This window comes from Peromyscus californicus, unplaced genomic scaffold (assembly GCF_007827085.1).
Source record: "Peromyscus californicus insignis strain IS unplaced genomic scaffold, ASM782708v3 Scaffold_4__1_contigs__length_199733344, whole genome shotgun sequence".
Classification (NCBI taxonomy): domain Eukaryota; kingdom Metazoa; phylum Chordata; class Mammalia; order Rodentia; family Cricetidae; genus Peromyscus; species Peromyscus californicus.
The window spans coordinates 155,612,777-155,627,316 of NW_026294562.1; the positions used below are offsets into that span (position 1 = coordinate 155,612,777).

At 43.8% G+C, this 14,540-nt stretch overlaps 1 protein-coding gene across 3 annotated transcripts in view; it reads left to right on the forward strand.

The window, feature by feature from the left end:
• Positions 1-14,185, forward strand: part of Pop4 (POP4 homolog, ribonuclease P/MRP subunit) — a 37,447-nt gene extending 23,262 nt beyond the window's left edge. For 2 of the 3 annotated variants that reach the window (XR_008213054.1, XR_008213059.1), the window contains one exon: positions 11,031-14,185. The gene's annotated coding sequence lies outside the window, so the exon portion shown is untranslated. The remainder of the gene's footprint in view (positions 1-11,030) is intronic. The other variant, XR_008213055.1, reaches the window with a different exon arrangement.
• The last annotated feature ends 355 nt before the right edge of the window (positions 14,186-14,540 follow it).

Sequence of the window (14,540 nt, forward strand, 5' to 3'; positions counted from 1 at the left end):
TTGGAGCTGGGTATTGGGGTGAATGCTGGAAGGTCAGAGAAGCAGAACAAGCCACAGCTTCCTCACCTCCCCAGTTCCTCAGCTGATCCTGTTTCCTCAGATTGGAAGCCTGAGTCCTTATGCAAATGAATCTCAGCTGAACTGCTTCTCGAAAGTCTGAATGCTTAACCAGCCAGTTCCTGGTTTTCATGCCTTATATACCTTTCTGCTTTCTGCCATCACTTCCTAGGATTAAAGGCTCACTTTATGGGATTAAAGGCGTGAGTCACCATGTCTGGCTGTTTCCAGTGTGGCTTTAAACTCTGCCTCCCAAGTAATAGGATTAAAGGTGTGTGCTACCACTGCCTAACCTCTATGTTTAATATTGTTCTGTTCTCTGACCCCAGATAAGTTTATTAGAGTGTACAATATTTTGGGGGGAATATAATGTATCACCACACAGAGGCAAGTGGATCTTTGTGAGTTCGAGGCCAGCCTGGTCTACCGAGCAAGATCCAGGACAGCCAGGACTGTTAACACATAGAAACTCTGTCTCAAAAAAACCAAAAAGAAAAAAAAGAAAAGAAAAGAAAGTGTGGGGCTGGCCTCTCTCAGGAAGAACCCATGCCCAGCTCAGACCTGTAGTTAGAATCACTGGGGAGTGCCCAGAACAATGCCAAATTTCAGGCATCACTGCATCTCCAAAAATAATCCAGAACCGCTGGGACATGGACCCTAACATCTACATTCTTTCAATTAACACAACCTTCATAAACCATTCACGTCTGTGAGCCTGTGGTGTGGGGCATGCTTGTAATCCCAAAGCTTGACAGACTGAGAGTATGCGCTCAAGGCCAGCTTGGGCTACATAGCGAGATGCTGTTTCTGAAAACCAAAAGCTGGGAATGTGGCAAGATTATGGGTTCCACCCCCAGCACAGAAGACAAAGAGGAAGGAACAGGGTCAAGCCCAAGTAGATATTCATTAAATTTTCTGTTTTCATTCTTTTTTCTGAGAACAGTTGTCCCTGCCATCCTAAGAATGTTCCCTAAGTTCCAAGATAACCACAGCCACACACTGGGGTCATAGACAGGACCAGAGGCCCCTCCAACCAAAGCCCAGATAGCAGGGGTTTAGATGTGTCATGACCGTCCATGATATGTTATAGACCTGAACTCTGAGAATCTACAAGATTAGGGCTTAGCACAGAGGCTAGCTCTGTGTAGGTCTTTGGAGAAAGTCCACAAAGCGGGTGTGATCAGGCACAAGTGGGTCACTTCAGGTGCCATCAATTGGCCACACTGTCCTTCACAGAAGTTTCACTGACCACCCAACTAGGATATGTCTGTCTCAGCATGCCTTGAAGTGAGAGTGCCATGGGCTAATGCCTCCAAAGTAGGTATCATGACTTCACCATGCCTTGTCATTAAGATAACAGGGGAGGAAGCTGGAGAGATGGCACCATGGTTAAGAGAACTTGCTCTGATTCCAACTGGAACCCAAGTTCAGTTTTCAACACCCATGATGAGTGGGTTACAACTGTATGTAATTCCAGTTCCAGGGGATCTGACACCCTTTTCTGACCTCTATGTACATGACACACAAATTCATGCAGCCATACATGCAAACATACAAATAATAAACAAACCTTTTTTAAAAAAAAAAGATAGCAGGGGCAACAACACATTTTTAAAGAAATGACATAGACTATGTGATAAAATATCAGAGTGGGGCCAGGCAGTGGTCGTGCAGGTCTTTAATCTGAGCACTCAAGAGGCAGAGGTAGGCCAATCTCTGTGGGATGGAGGCCAGCCTATTCTACAGAGCAAGTTCCAGGACAGCCAAGGCTGTTACACAAAGAAACCCTGTCTCAAAAAACAAAACAAAAAAAAAGATCTTCTTTGAAAAAGCACCAAATGGTGGATGACATCGGTGCAGCAGAAGGGCTGAGGACCCAGGGGCCCAGGATTATGCAGTTGTGGTTGTTATGCCAAGATTACAGGGACCCCAAAAGACCACCAGTGGAGACTGAATCCCATATGTAAGAGCAAAGAGTCTTTATTTCAAGCTTAGAGCTTGGACTCTCGGTCCAATGCAGTGGTGAGAGAAGAGAGCCCCAAGCCCAGGCAGGATGGGGTTTTTATCATAGCAGAGGTTGGGGTGAGGGGATTTCCAGGGTTCAGGACCCTGATTGACTGACATTTGTTTGAGGGTATAGGGAATATTTGGAATGTCAGGTATTTCCCCTTAGATGCAGGCCCTTCCTGGTGGGGTCAGCTCATGGCTTTTTCTGGATCCTGGTATTACCTGCCAGTAAGCCTGTTACAGAAGCTGTGTCTGGGCATAAGGCTGTCATGACATTTGTATGGCCAAGCTGTTTGGGGCACCCCCACAGTGGTCGAGACTGTGGCCATGGTTGAGGCCTTGGAGCTTGTGGAGGTAAAGCCAAAGACAAGGAGTGGATCCACCAAGCTGGCCTAGCTAGTTAAGGACATGAAGATCAAGTCCCTGGAGGAAATCTACCTGTTCTCCCTTCTCATTAAGGAATCTGAGATTATTGATTTTTTTTTCCTGGGTGCATCCCTAAAGGATGAGGTTCTAAAGTTTGTGCCAGTGCAGAACAGACTCGGGCTGGGCAGCAGACCAGCTTCAAAGCTTTTGTCACTATTGGGGACCACAAATGGTCATGTTGGTCTTGGTGTTGATAGCTCCAAGGAAGTAGCCATTGCCATCAAGGGGCCATCATCTTGGCCAAGGCTCCATTGTCCCTGTGTGGAGAGCCTACTAGGGGAACAAGATTGGCAAGCCCCACACTGTTCCATGTAAAGTAGCAGGCCATTGTGGCTCTGTATTGGTGCATCTCATCCCTGCCCGCAATGCACTGGCATCGTCTCTGCCCCTGTGCCCAAGAAGCTACTGATGATGCCCAGTATTGATGACTACACATCAACCAGGGTCTGCACTGCCACCCTGGAAAACTTTTCCAAGGCCACCATTGATGCTGTCTCTAAGAACCACAGCTACCTGACCTCCAATCTCTGGAAAGAGACTGTTCACCAAGTCTCCTTATCAAGAATTCACTGACCATCTTTTGAAAACCCATACCAGAGTCTCTGTTCAGAGGACCCAGGCTCCAGCTGTGGCCATCATATTTTTATTTAAGAAAAATAAGGTGAATTGAGTCTGTTTTAAAAAAGAAGAAGGAGGAGGAGGAGGAGGAGGAGAAGAAGAAGAAGAAGAAAAAGAAGAAGAAGAAGAAGAAGAAGAAGAAGAAGAAGAAGAAGAAGAAGAAGAAGAAGAAGAAGAAGAAGAAGAAGAAGAAGAAGAAGAAAAAGGGTACTTACTGGGTCATGCTCATATTGTAGAACTTCACAAGCTGCCCCCTTATTATCCACATAATTCTCTATATGTACATTATCAATTAATAAGAACTTCACTCTAAAAAAATGAAGGAAGGAAGAAGGAAGAATGGAAAGAGAGGCAAAGCAAACCTGACTCAGAGTCTCCTAGTGGCATAAGACTGTCAGAGAATTCCCACAGTGTCCCACTATCTCAGCTCCATTCACAGGCTGTGGAGGTTTCTATGCTACCTCAGTCACCACTCACACCTTCCAAATGTTGCTATAAACCAGTCCTGACTATCCTAGACTGCCTGCCAGGGATTAGGTTTAAAATGGACACGTGACAATGAGAACAGCTATAGCACTTTTTAGCACTGTTAGCCCAAATTTTCTGGTCCCTTTGTGTTTGAGTGGGGTCATAACACCCTATCTGATGCATGAGCAGAAGCCATGTGTGTCATTTCAAAACTGCAGCATTTGGAGGCCAGTGGGAGACTCTCCAGGACTGTTTCCTCTGCTCATCCACTGACAGTGTTCTAGATGGCACTGTTCCTTCATAGGGTCCCTGAGTGACCTGAGGGAGAATGAGTCCCTGTGATTATTAGTGTTCATTGTCAACTTGACAGGGTCTGGGATCACCTAGGAGATGAGCCTGCAGTCATGCATGTGAAGGATTATTTAACCTCTGGGAAGGATTGTGAAGAATTGTATTGATTAGCTTCATTGAAGTGGGAAGACTCACACTTAAAGTGGGCATCTCCATTCTCTGGCCTTGGGTACAGGACTGTATAAAAATGAGAATGCTAGCTGCACAAGCATTCATCACTCCGTTTCTTGCTTGGAGATGCAGTGTGACTACCTGTCTCAAGTTCCTGCTGCAATGACTTCACACCCTGATGGACTGTCCCCTTGAATTGTGAGCCAAAATAAACCACTTTTGCCTTAACTTCTTTCAGAGTATTTTATCATAGCAGCAGGAAAAGGGACTAAGACAGCCCCTTTACTGACCTACCATTACACACAACAGAGAAAAACAGACTTATTTGGTCACTGAGGCTTTAGGATGTTTTGTTACTGATATATAACCTAGTTTATCCTGACTATTACAAACCAGTAGGACAATAGAGTAGTTTCTTTGTTTCTAAGAGTAAAATATAAAATAAGAGCATGTAAATAAGTCCCTTGTCTTCCTCTAAGAAGTGTCATATCAGGATGTGAACCCTGGAGGTGATATTTTTAATTAAAATGACGCCTATGAGCTCATATCTTTCAGTACTTAGTCTCCAGATGGCAGAACTATTTGGGAAGGATTAGGAGGCATGGTCTTGGTGGGGTGGTTGTGTCACTGGGTATGGGCTTTGAGGCTTTAAAAGCCAACACCATTCCCAGTTCTCTCTGTCTACACCTCTTGCTTTTGGTGAGATGTAAGTGCTCAAACACTGCTCCAGCACTGTGCCTGCCTAGCTGCTGCCATGCTCCTTGCTGTGGTAGTCAGTGACTTACCTCCTGAAACTGGAAACAAGCCTCCAATTAAATGCTTTCTCTTATACCTTGCCTTGGTCATGATGTCTCTTCACAACAATAGAAAAGTTGGTAAAACCCTGGGATTCAGCCCCTACCTCAAAATTAGAAGCTAGTATGAAGAAAAGCCACTAACTACCCAAAGGAAACCACAGACAAAAAATGGCAGCAAGACTGAGGGAAGTGAAATCCTGGGGCTGGAAAGATGTCTCAACAGTTAAGGGCACTTGTTCTTGCATAAGTCCTCTGTTCAGCTCCCAGCACCCACATGGAAGCTCCCAACCATCCTTAACTCAAGTCCCAAGTGATCTGATACCCTCTTCTGTCCTCCGTGGGCACGAGACACACTCATGGTGCACATACATACATGCAGACAAATACTCATACACATTAAACAAAATAAATACATCTAAAAAGAAAAGAGTGAAATTTTTCAGGGTGTAGTCAAACCATTGAATCAGCCAGCTCTGAACTGCTGAGTTGTCAACTCCCTGTTGTGTGAAATAAATTATTTCTCTTTTTTACCCACTGTGTATCTAAAACTGGCCTCAAACTCATGATCCCCCCACCTCTGTCGCCCCTGTGGGATTATAAACCCGTGGCACCACACCTGGCTTTAAAGTTTCCTCTTACTTAAGCCAGTTTAACTTAGAATTTCTGCTACTTGTGACAGAAAACATCCAAACCGATGAATGAGTATGAACATGTTTCCTCCACAAGCAGCCATTGGAAGTAGTGGTTTCCCAACTTTACTAGGAAGAAACTACACTCAAGTGCAAAGCCTCAGCCAGGAGAGCACATCCCTCCTCCTGATCAGAACACTATCAAGACTGAAAGATGGATCAGCCAGATTGAAGTACAAAAAACTAACTCAAAATTGACCAAGCTTTAAAAACAGCAGTACAGGAGTTTGTTCCTATAAGTGAAAATGATAGACGCAGCCATAATTCTAAGGAAATATTAATGGAAAAGTTATGAATCTACCTTTCTCTGTCTTAATTACATTTTCCTTTTATTTTATTTTATTTATTTTTGTTTTGCTTTGCTTTTTAAGACACGCTCTTTCTCTATATCCCAGCCTGGCCTAGAATTCATGATCCTCCTCCCTCAGACTCCCTAGGGCTGGGATCACAGATGTGAGCCACCATGCCTAGCTCAACTACATTTTGATCTCAGTTGGGATTTCTTGCCAGTTGATCCTGGGAAGCATTTTGAACAGCTCAGCTTCCCAGGGTAAAGGATATCTCTTTTTCAATAGTGCCAGACAAGGGCCTGGGACATGGTCCTAGTTAACTTTAATTTAATTGTCAATTTGACACAGACTTGAGGAATTCTGAGAGGAATGCTTCAATTGAGAAATTGCCTAGATCACTTTGGCCTATGGGCTTATCTTTAGGGGATTGTTTTGACTATCACTTAATGCAGGAGGACCCAGCCTACTGTGGGCAATACCATTCCTAAGTGAGTGGCCCTGTGTTGTATAGGAAAGCTAGCTAAGGGAGAGCCTGTGAGTGATACAACAAGTAGCATTCCTCCATGGTTTCTGCTTCAACCTCCTGCTGGAGTTCCTGCCCTGACCACCCTCACTATTGGACTGTGACCTAGATATGTAAGGCAAATAAATCCTTTCCTCTTTAAGTTGCTTTTGGACAGAGTGTTTTGTCGTATCAATTATAGAGGGGAGATGAGAGAAGAAGGGGTGCTGTCAAGCTGGTTACTGCAGGCCACAGAAACTGGACCTCAAGAAGTATTCTGGAAAGGTATATGATGTACCCAAAGCACTGATCACTCCAATGACCCCTCTGCAGTGATCTCATTGTAACAAGTTGTTCTGTCACACCAGGCAGCTCCCAAATAATGACATGGAGACTTTGTTAGTATTCTGACCCTCCCCTTGGGGACCCACCCATTTCTCAGAGCTTGGTTTTCATTCTTGCTGGCCTCCTTGAAAATCCTAGTACTAGGTGCCAAGACTCCTCTGGCTTAGCCCAACCCCTGTTGAGTGTGGTGACTGCCCTTCCTTTAGCCCTGGGGATGCCCATGGTTACAGGCTGTAGTGAGTCTTTTTTCCCCTCTTATCCATGGGAACTGTGCCTGTGCTGTATTTTTACATTTCTGGCTAAGGTGAGCGATCAGGGCCTGCCCCTCCCAAGCCCTCACTCTGACTCTGTCTTTCACTCTTTTCCTTTCCTCCTCCCTCAAACCTCTTCCACTACTTCTGCTGTGCGTTGGGGGTTTGCTTGGTGACATACCTTGGCAGGACCCGCCAAATGTACCCACTTACTTGCCTCCACCCATGGCAGATCTGCTCCCTCCTGCCTGTAACAAGTCTGCTTTTTCCTTCACCAGTGGCTTTGTGCTGCAAGCCACAGGAAAATGTAATGGAACTCAGCTACTATCACAAAAGCTACTACTTGGAAAAGTCAAGGACTTTCCCAAAGGTCAAGCCATGGCTTAAGAAATCTTGGTGATATTTTAGCTTTTATATATATATATATATATATATATATATATATATATATATATATATATATATATATATATATTATCTGGTTCCTAAAATGATTTTCTTGTGTGCTCCCAAGAACTCCTAATAGTGAATTTATCTAAAATACCTAACAAGCACCTAAGGCCAAATGATCTCCTGACCTAAGGTAACACCCTTTTGGAAATGACGCCTGTTCCCTAGGTCAGGTGGATAGCTTTATTTCTTGTACAATCTGAGACCCTCCATTTCTATTACTAACATTATAGACTCCTAACTTCTTACCTAACTACTTCTAGGAATGTAGACTGAGCACAAAGATCCCCTTCTTGATATACTAACCAATCATTAGCTCTCAATTGACCTCCTCCTTTAACCACTCCATTTTCAGGTTTAAAAGAAAGCCTGATGGTCACTGCCTGAACAAAATTCTTACCTGCCTTTATGACCCTGTAGGAATTCAAGCCTGGTGACCTAGCTGGAGTGGGAGGATTGCTATTGCTTGGATTTATAATTGAATACTCTAGAGAACTTGAGGACTGAGAACTGAAAGGGAGAAGGAGGGTTTTGACTAGAGAACTTGAGGAGGAGACAGAGAAGAGAAAAGAGAATGGAAGAACTGTGGTGGCATTGTGTTCCCCAAAATATTGTGCATGCTAATAAACTTATCTGAGGTCAGAGAAGAGAACAGCCACAAAATTAAACATAGAGGTTAGGCAGTGGTAGCACACACCTTTAATTCTAGCATTCCAGAAGCAGAAATCCCTCTGGATCTCTGTGAGTTCAAGGCCACATTGGAAACAGCCAGGTATGGTGACTCACGCCTTTAATCCCAGAAAGATATATAAGGTGTGAGGACCAGAAACTAGAAGCATTTGGCTGGTTAAGCTTTCAGGCTTTCCAGCAGCAGTTCAGCTGAGATTCATTCTGGATGAGGACTCAGAGGCATCCAGTCTGAGGAAACAGGATCAGCTGAGGAATTGGCAAGGTGAGGTAGCTGTGGCTTGTTCTGCTTCTCTGATCTTCCAGCATTCACCCCAATAACTGGCCTCAGGTTTGATTTTATTAATAAGAACTTTTTAAGATTCCTGCTGTAAAGAACTAGATGGGTAAGAACTGGAGAGGAACGAACTAGATGGGAAAGAACTAGATTGAAGGGCTAGAAGAGAGTACTAAAGGAACAAGATGGAAGATGAGGAAGAGCCAGATGAGGAAGAACAGGATGAAAGAGAAGGAGATGGGAGAGGAACTAAGATGAGAAAGAACTAGATGGATGAGAACCTAGATGGGGCAGAACTAAGATGAGAGAATTAAGATAGAACTTAGAGGGGACAGCAGATAAACATAGAGAGAAATCAGGCAAGAAAGGAGATAGGCATGAGAGCAGATTAGAAGCTTGTAGAGAGAGAACTGACACAAAATAATAAAGTGTATGGACTAAGGAGTTTTGTGTACATAGATTCATTTCTTTTCATCAAAGATTAATATATCAGCTGGTTGTAGATTCTTCCCAGACACTGGGACCCACATAGTCCCCAATAGCTTTACCTTCCATTCAATACCACCACTCAAGTCTCTGGAAGACCTACCTGCTTCTGACCATCTCCCTTGATGTGAGACTGGCCTCAGTATTTCTTGGGCCAGACAACTGGGGAACTGAGAAAAAATTCTCCACTTTCTTCCTTCTCCCTTCCTTATGACTTAGATTTACCTATTTGGGAAAAAAAGTGTTTTGAGCAGCAACCACATGGCTCTCCTCCATCTTGGCTGATGACTTCATCATGATGCAGAGAGCCACATGGCTGACAGCCATGTTTTACTAAGGCTTACTAAGATTAAAAATACAGTTAGTCTTGATGACCTCTCTGTTCATTTTATCTCCTTCTAGAGTTAGGAAGCAACAAGCCTCAAATATTTGGATTGGTATGGACTTTTTGTATGATGATAGAGATGTAAAGCTATATTTGATTCAACACTGGTTTATACTATACTCTATATGATAATATAAATTTAAATTTATAAAGATCTATGCAGATTAACAACAGCTAACTTAGAGATTTACACCTATTTCTTCTAGAAAATTTAAATGATGTCATATGTTTGATAAATGGGGTATCTGATAAATGATGGAGTTTCTGGTGTCCCAATAGGGTCCTTTTCTCAGAGGATCCTTTTCTCACAGCTGGGCCACACCCTGACTCACAAGCCTCTTTTCTCCTGTTCCCATGTGGCCCCAGGATCTTTACCCTGTCACTCTTCTTTGCCTTCTCAGGAGACAGTAAGTCCTAGTCTTATGGAGGTACTAACATATCAGAAACTGTAAGCTGATAGTCAGCCATTTGTACCTAATAGACAGGCAGTCCTCAAATGCTCAGAGATCTGTGTAATATGGCACTTAAAATGTTGATCAAAGGGGTTGGGGACTTAGCTCAGTGGTAGAGTGCTTGCTTACCAAGCTCAAGGCCCTGGGTTCGATCCTCAGCTCAAAAAAAGAAAAGAAAAATGTTGATCAAAGAGCTTATTATATCAGACAGAGACTCCCAGATCCTAACAGTGACCCAAGGTCTCTGAAGAACATTATGAGGCACAGCAGTATCTCCACCTGGATTATGGCAATGCTGACCTCTGGGCAAGATGGCCCAATGCCACCAGGACCTGGCCCAGACTGTGGACAAACAGCAGGACATTGGAGAATTGATTACACCCTTTTTGCCTAGACAAAATAAGATCAGGCTTCCCTCCCTCTTCCACGAGAAAAACTCCCACCTTATCGGCCTGGTGGCCAAAGATTGATGCTGTTCTGATGCTTCTGCCTCCAAAGATGTGGAGACGTGAATGTGGCTAGATGGTGTGGACTGGTCCCTATAATTTTTAATAGAGTTGAAAGCTGCTTGGCCTGTACTCAGTTATAATTTGTTCTTCTCAGATCTCTGATTACATTTGATGACCAGGCTTTGCTTCAGTGGCCTTCTCAGTTCTCTATATAGAATTCACAGGTCTCCCTCTCCTGTGGCTACTACTAAGTCTAGACACAATTTTCCTTGTTACCAGATCAGATAAACTCACAGAACAGATTTCAATGTAACTTTTTACAATGACTTCTCTCAGTATCTCCTGGAGAATTAGATAAAAGAAACAGCTTTAAGGTTTGTTTATATGAAGATAAGAAAGCTGTCTCACTTTTGTTCACTTACATATCCTTCTCAGATCTGATGATGTTTAGGGAAGCCTCCCTCCTTCTTCACTCGTTCAACCACTTCCATTCAGTAAATTTCCTCTGGTTATACATTTAAAGATATATTTTATTGGGCTGAAGCCATGAAATAGTCATACCTTTTAATCCAAAGCCTTTTGCTGTGACACCAAGATGAAAATTTGTTCCAGCTATCTTACAGACACCTGCAGGTTCCTGGAAATATTTCTGCTACTGTATCAAGAAATCTGGTCTGATGAAAACTGACAGTCTCCAGAGCCCATTTTGACCCCACCCATTTTTGAGCATATTTTGCAGTTTCACTTCTCCTGCCAGACTCCTGCCAAGGCCAATCAAAAGAAAGTCCTTCAGATATGGTAATCCTGCACCAGCTCCGAGAATGCCAACCACCAACAGAGGATGCCAACCAGTCGAATACTGACAGGTTAACTTCACCCACATGGCCACTCATAAACTCTGTTATCTCCTAATTCGTTGACACTTTTTACAGGATGAATAGAGACATTTCCACCTACAGAGAAACAGCAGATGTGATGGCTCCTGTACTCCTGATTTGGCATGCCATTCCCCCAAGTGCCTGAAACATCACTTCTGAAACCTGTCTTCTCATCTCCCTCAAAGAACAGATGCCTGAGATCTCCACACTTGAGATCTCCACAATAACAGCTAAAAGAATGCTTCTTCACTCAAACCTCCCACTGTACATGACTCCCAATTTCCCCCTCCCCACTTCACCCCTTGTGAGCAGGAAGCAGCTGGAAAATTTGGTGCCCTCATTCCCCCAACTTGCTATCCATAACTCACCTTTTATTATAACCAAAATGGAGGGATGTTAGTATTCTGACCCGCCCCTTGGGGACCTGCCCAGCATCCTGATGCCATCCTAAGTTCCCTTTAAGAAAAACTCCTCCTTCTTCTCTCTCTCTGTCTCTCTCTCTCTGTCTCTCTGTCTCTCTGTCTCTGTCTCTCTCTGTCTCTGTCTGTCTCTCTCTCTCTCTCTCTCTCTCTCTCTCTCTCTCTCTCTCTCTCTCTCCTCTTTCCTCTGTTCCTTTAATAATAAAACTTGCTACGTGTATGTTGTGTCTGCTGTGTGAGTAACTTTCCACCACAACTCGACACTGTCCACCGTGCCTACATGGCATGTCTCACCTACTGTGGGGCACCTTGGTCCAAACTCACCAAGGCCTCTCATGTGCCATTTCACAACATTAACAGACTTCTTAATAATTTTGAAAGCTTGGCCTATAGCTTAGGCTTATTTCAAATAGCTCTTATAACTTAAATTAATCCATTTATATTAAATTTACCATGTGGCATAACCTCTCTTCCATCTTGCACCTCCTGTCTCTTCTCCATGTCTGACTGACCACTCTGCCTTTCATCTTCCCAGAGTCCTGTCTGTCTCCAAAGTCTTACCTATACCTCCTGCCTACCTATTGGCCATTCAGTTTTTTATTACACCAATCACTGTAATATACCTTCACACAGTGTAAAGTATTTCACAACATCTCACCAGATGGAAGAAGGCAGTATATCCACCAAGGGCAGTTGGTGGTTGATCCAGAAGATGCCAGCTGGCTCCCTGGATCACCACACAAGTGGACACAGATGTCATGGAGTCCAGGAGGATGCCCTCAGGTAAGCAGATGCAGAGATGGTTGTTGAACTTCAATTTTTTGGAAGTGGGCTGGCACTGAGTGCTTTCCAAGGACCCCTTTGAACTTCAACAATTACCAATGTCCAAGTGTGCATAGGAGCCTGGGGGACTTGCCTTCAGCAGGCAAGATGGAAACACAGAGATTTGAACCCAGGTTTCTAGTGCCGAAGCCATTGCTTTCCCCACAAACTGACAGGTCACACATTAGCAGGGGAGTTTTAGGCCAACAAATACATACATACATACATGCATACATACATAAATAGTAAAAATAAATTTTTTTAAAAAAGTGGCTACAAGAAGTTCAGCTGCAAAGAAGGCTGATGGCCACACTCTGAGACCTTGGTCCTGCCACCCCATGGGTGTCCAAAGTAGCCAGCAGTCAAGGCCTTCCCTTGAATGACCACAGTGGTCTGCAGTCTCTTCCCCAGGGTGTTCTTCTTAAGATGCTAATGAATGACCCTCCAACTTCCTGAGCCAGGCTCAGCCTCTTCCTTAAGTAGCTTCAGATCTCATTCTTGATTGCACTCCTTGAAGAGCTGATTTGGGCCACTTGGCTCTAATTTTGCTGTGCTCATAAGAATGGGAAGAGAACACAGCTAAGAAGGGAAGCATTTGAGCTCAGCACTGCTACAGAAAATGCAGTCCCAGGAAGCAAGACTTAAGACAGTCAGAATTGGAACAAGAGAGAAGAGAAGTCTTTTCTTTTCAGTGCTATGAATAAGTTATCCCTAGTTATTCCCACATAAGCCACCCTCCTTCCTATGTGACAGGGTCTTGTCATGTAAAGATATGCCACTTTTCCTTCATGACTTTAGTTCATCATTGGAATGAAATAATTTCCAGAAGCCTCAACTCCAGTTCTTAAACTGGGAAAATGTGACTTGAGTAGAAATTATATTATGTGTGATTTATTTTAAGATTTGTTTTTATTCTCCCCTGGTCTTGGGACTCCCCTCCCCATTGTCTGACCATGGGCCTGGAAATTACAAATGTATACCCAAGATAAAAATTTCCTCATGAATTACTTATTTTACCTTCTGTCCCTAGTCTATATCTGTCCCAACATATTTCCAATCAACTGAAGACTACAAACTGCTCCAAATGTGCCAGCCCCAGGTGCTTCTGACTGAATTTCTGACCAGCCTGAGCCTCTGCAACACAGACTGTTCCAAAGCAGCATGTGCTTCCTTAGCCCCAGGTGATCCCACAGACCCCAGGCTGCAAGGCAAACAGCCTGCACTCCTCCCTCTTCCCATCCTTTGACCATTATTCCAGCCTTCCTGGAACCTGACAACAATGCCCCAATTTCAGCAGGAAGCAGTTATAGAAGAGATTACATCACCCCTTATCATCAACAACAGACTGAAATGTTAGGTCACAAAGCCAGGACAAGCTTTACTCAGTACCTGTGGCTCCTCTCAGCACTTCTCACCCCACCCCGTCCTAAACCACTCCCTCCCAGCTGGGCTTCTGCTTCCCTTCCTCGAGCCTGATCCTTGTGTAACTCAGCAGTTTTGGCTATGCCAGTCTCTTGGTCTCTTGGCCTGGGTGGCTTTGGTCAGCAGCTCATCACATGCTCTCTCTCCATCTCTCCTCTCATGGTCCTATTTAGTCAGCCAGCCATGTTCAACATGAACTCTCCTCTGCTTACTTTCTCCCTTATATCTACAAGAAAAAGCTTAGCTATACTTTAGTAGTCATGTCCTCCTTTTATTTCACTTCTCATTCAGTCTGCATGTATGTCCTTGTCTGTGTGTATGTCTGGTGCTTGCAGAGGCCAGAAGAGAGCATCAGATTCCCTGGAACCAGAGTTAATGATGGTTATAAGCCACCTGATGTGAATGCTGTGAATTTAATCCAGGTCATATGCAAAAGCAGACAGTGCTCTTAACCACTGAGCCATCTCTCCAGCCCCTTATGTGTCATTTTAAGGAGTCTTCAGGGAATGATACAGTATGGAAATAAAAAACACACATTACAGCCAATAGTCTTTGTGTGTATTTTTAATTTGACTTTAAAAAATGCAGAACCCAACATTAAAACTAAGAACTTGTATACAACCAATACTACCTTGTTAGGCAAGTATGGTAACACACATCTGTAACCCCAGCACTCTGGAGCCTGAAGCAGGAGGGCTGTGAGCTCAAGGCCAACCTGAGTTAAATGGTGAGCCAAATAACAAATAGAAAATAAGTAAATAACAACAAAACTTCTTTGCTAGGCTCAGTAGTACAGGTCTGCAGCACATCTACTTGGAAGTCTGGGTTACTTAATGAGTCCCTTGCCTCTTATTAAAATAAAGCATAAGGCTAGAGAGATAGCTCAACAGTTAACAGCACT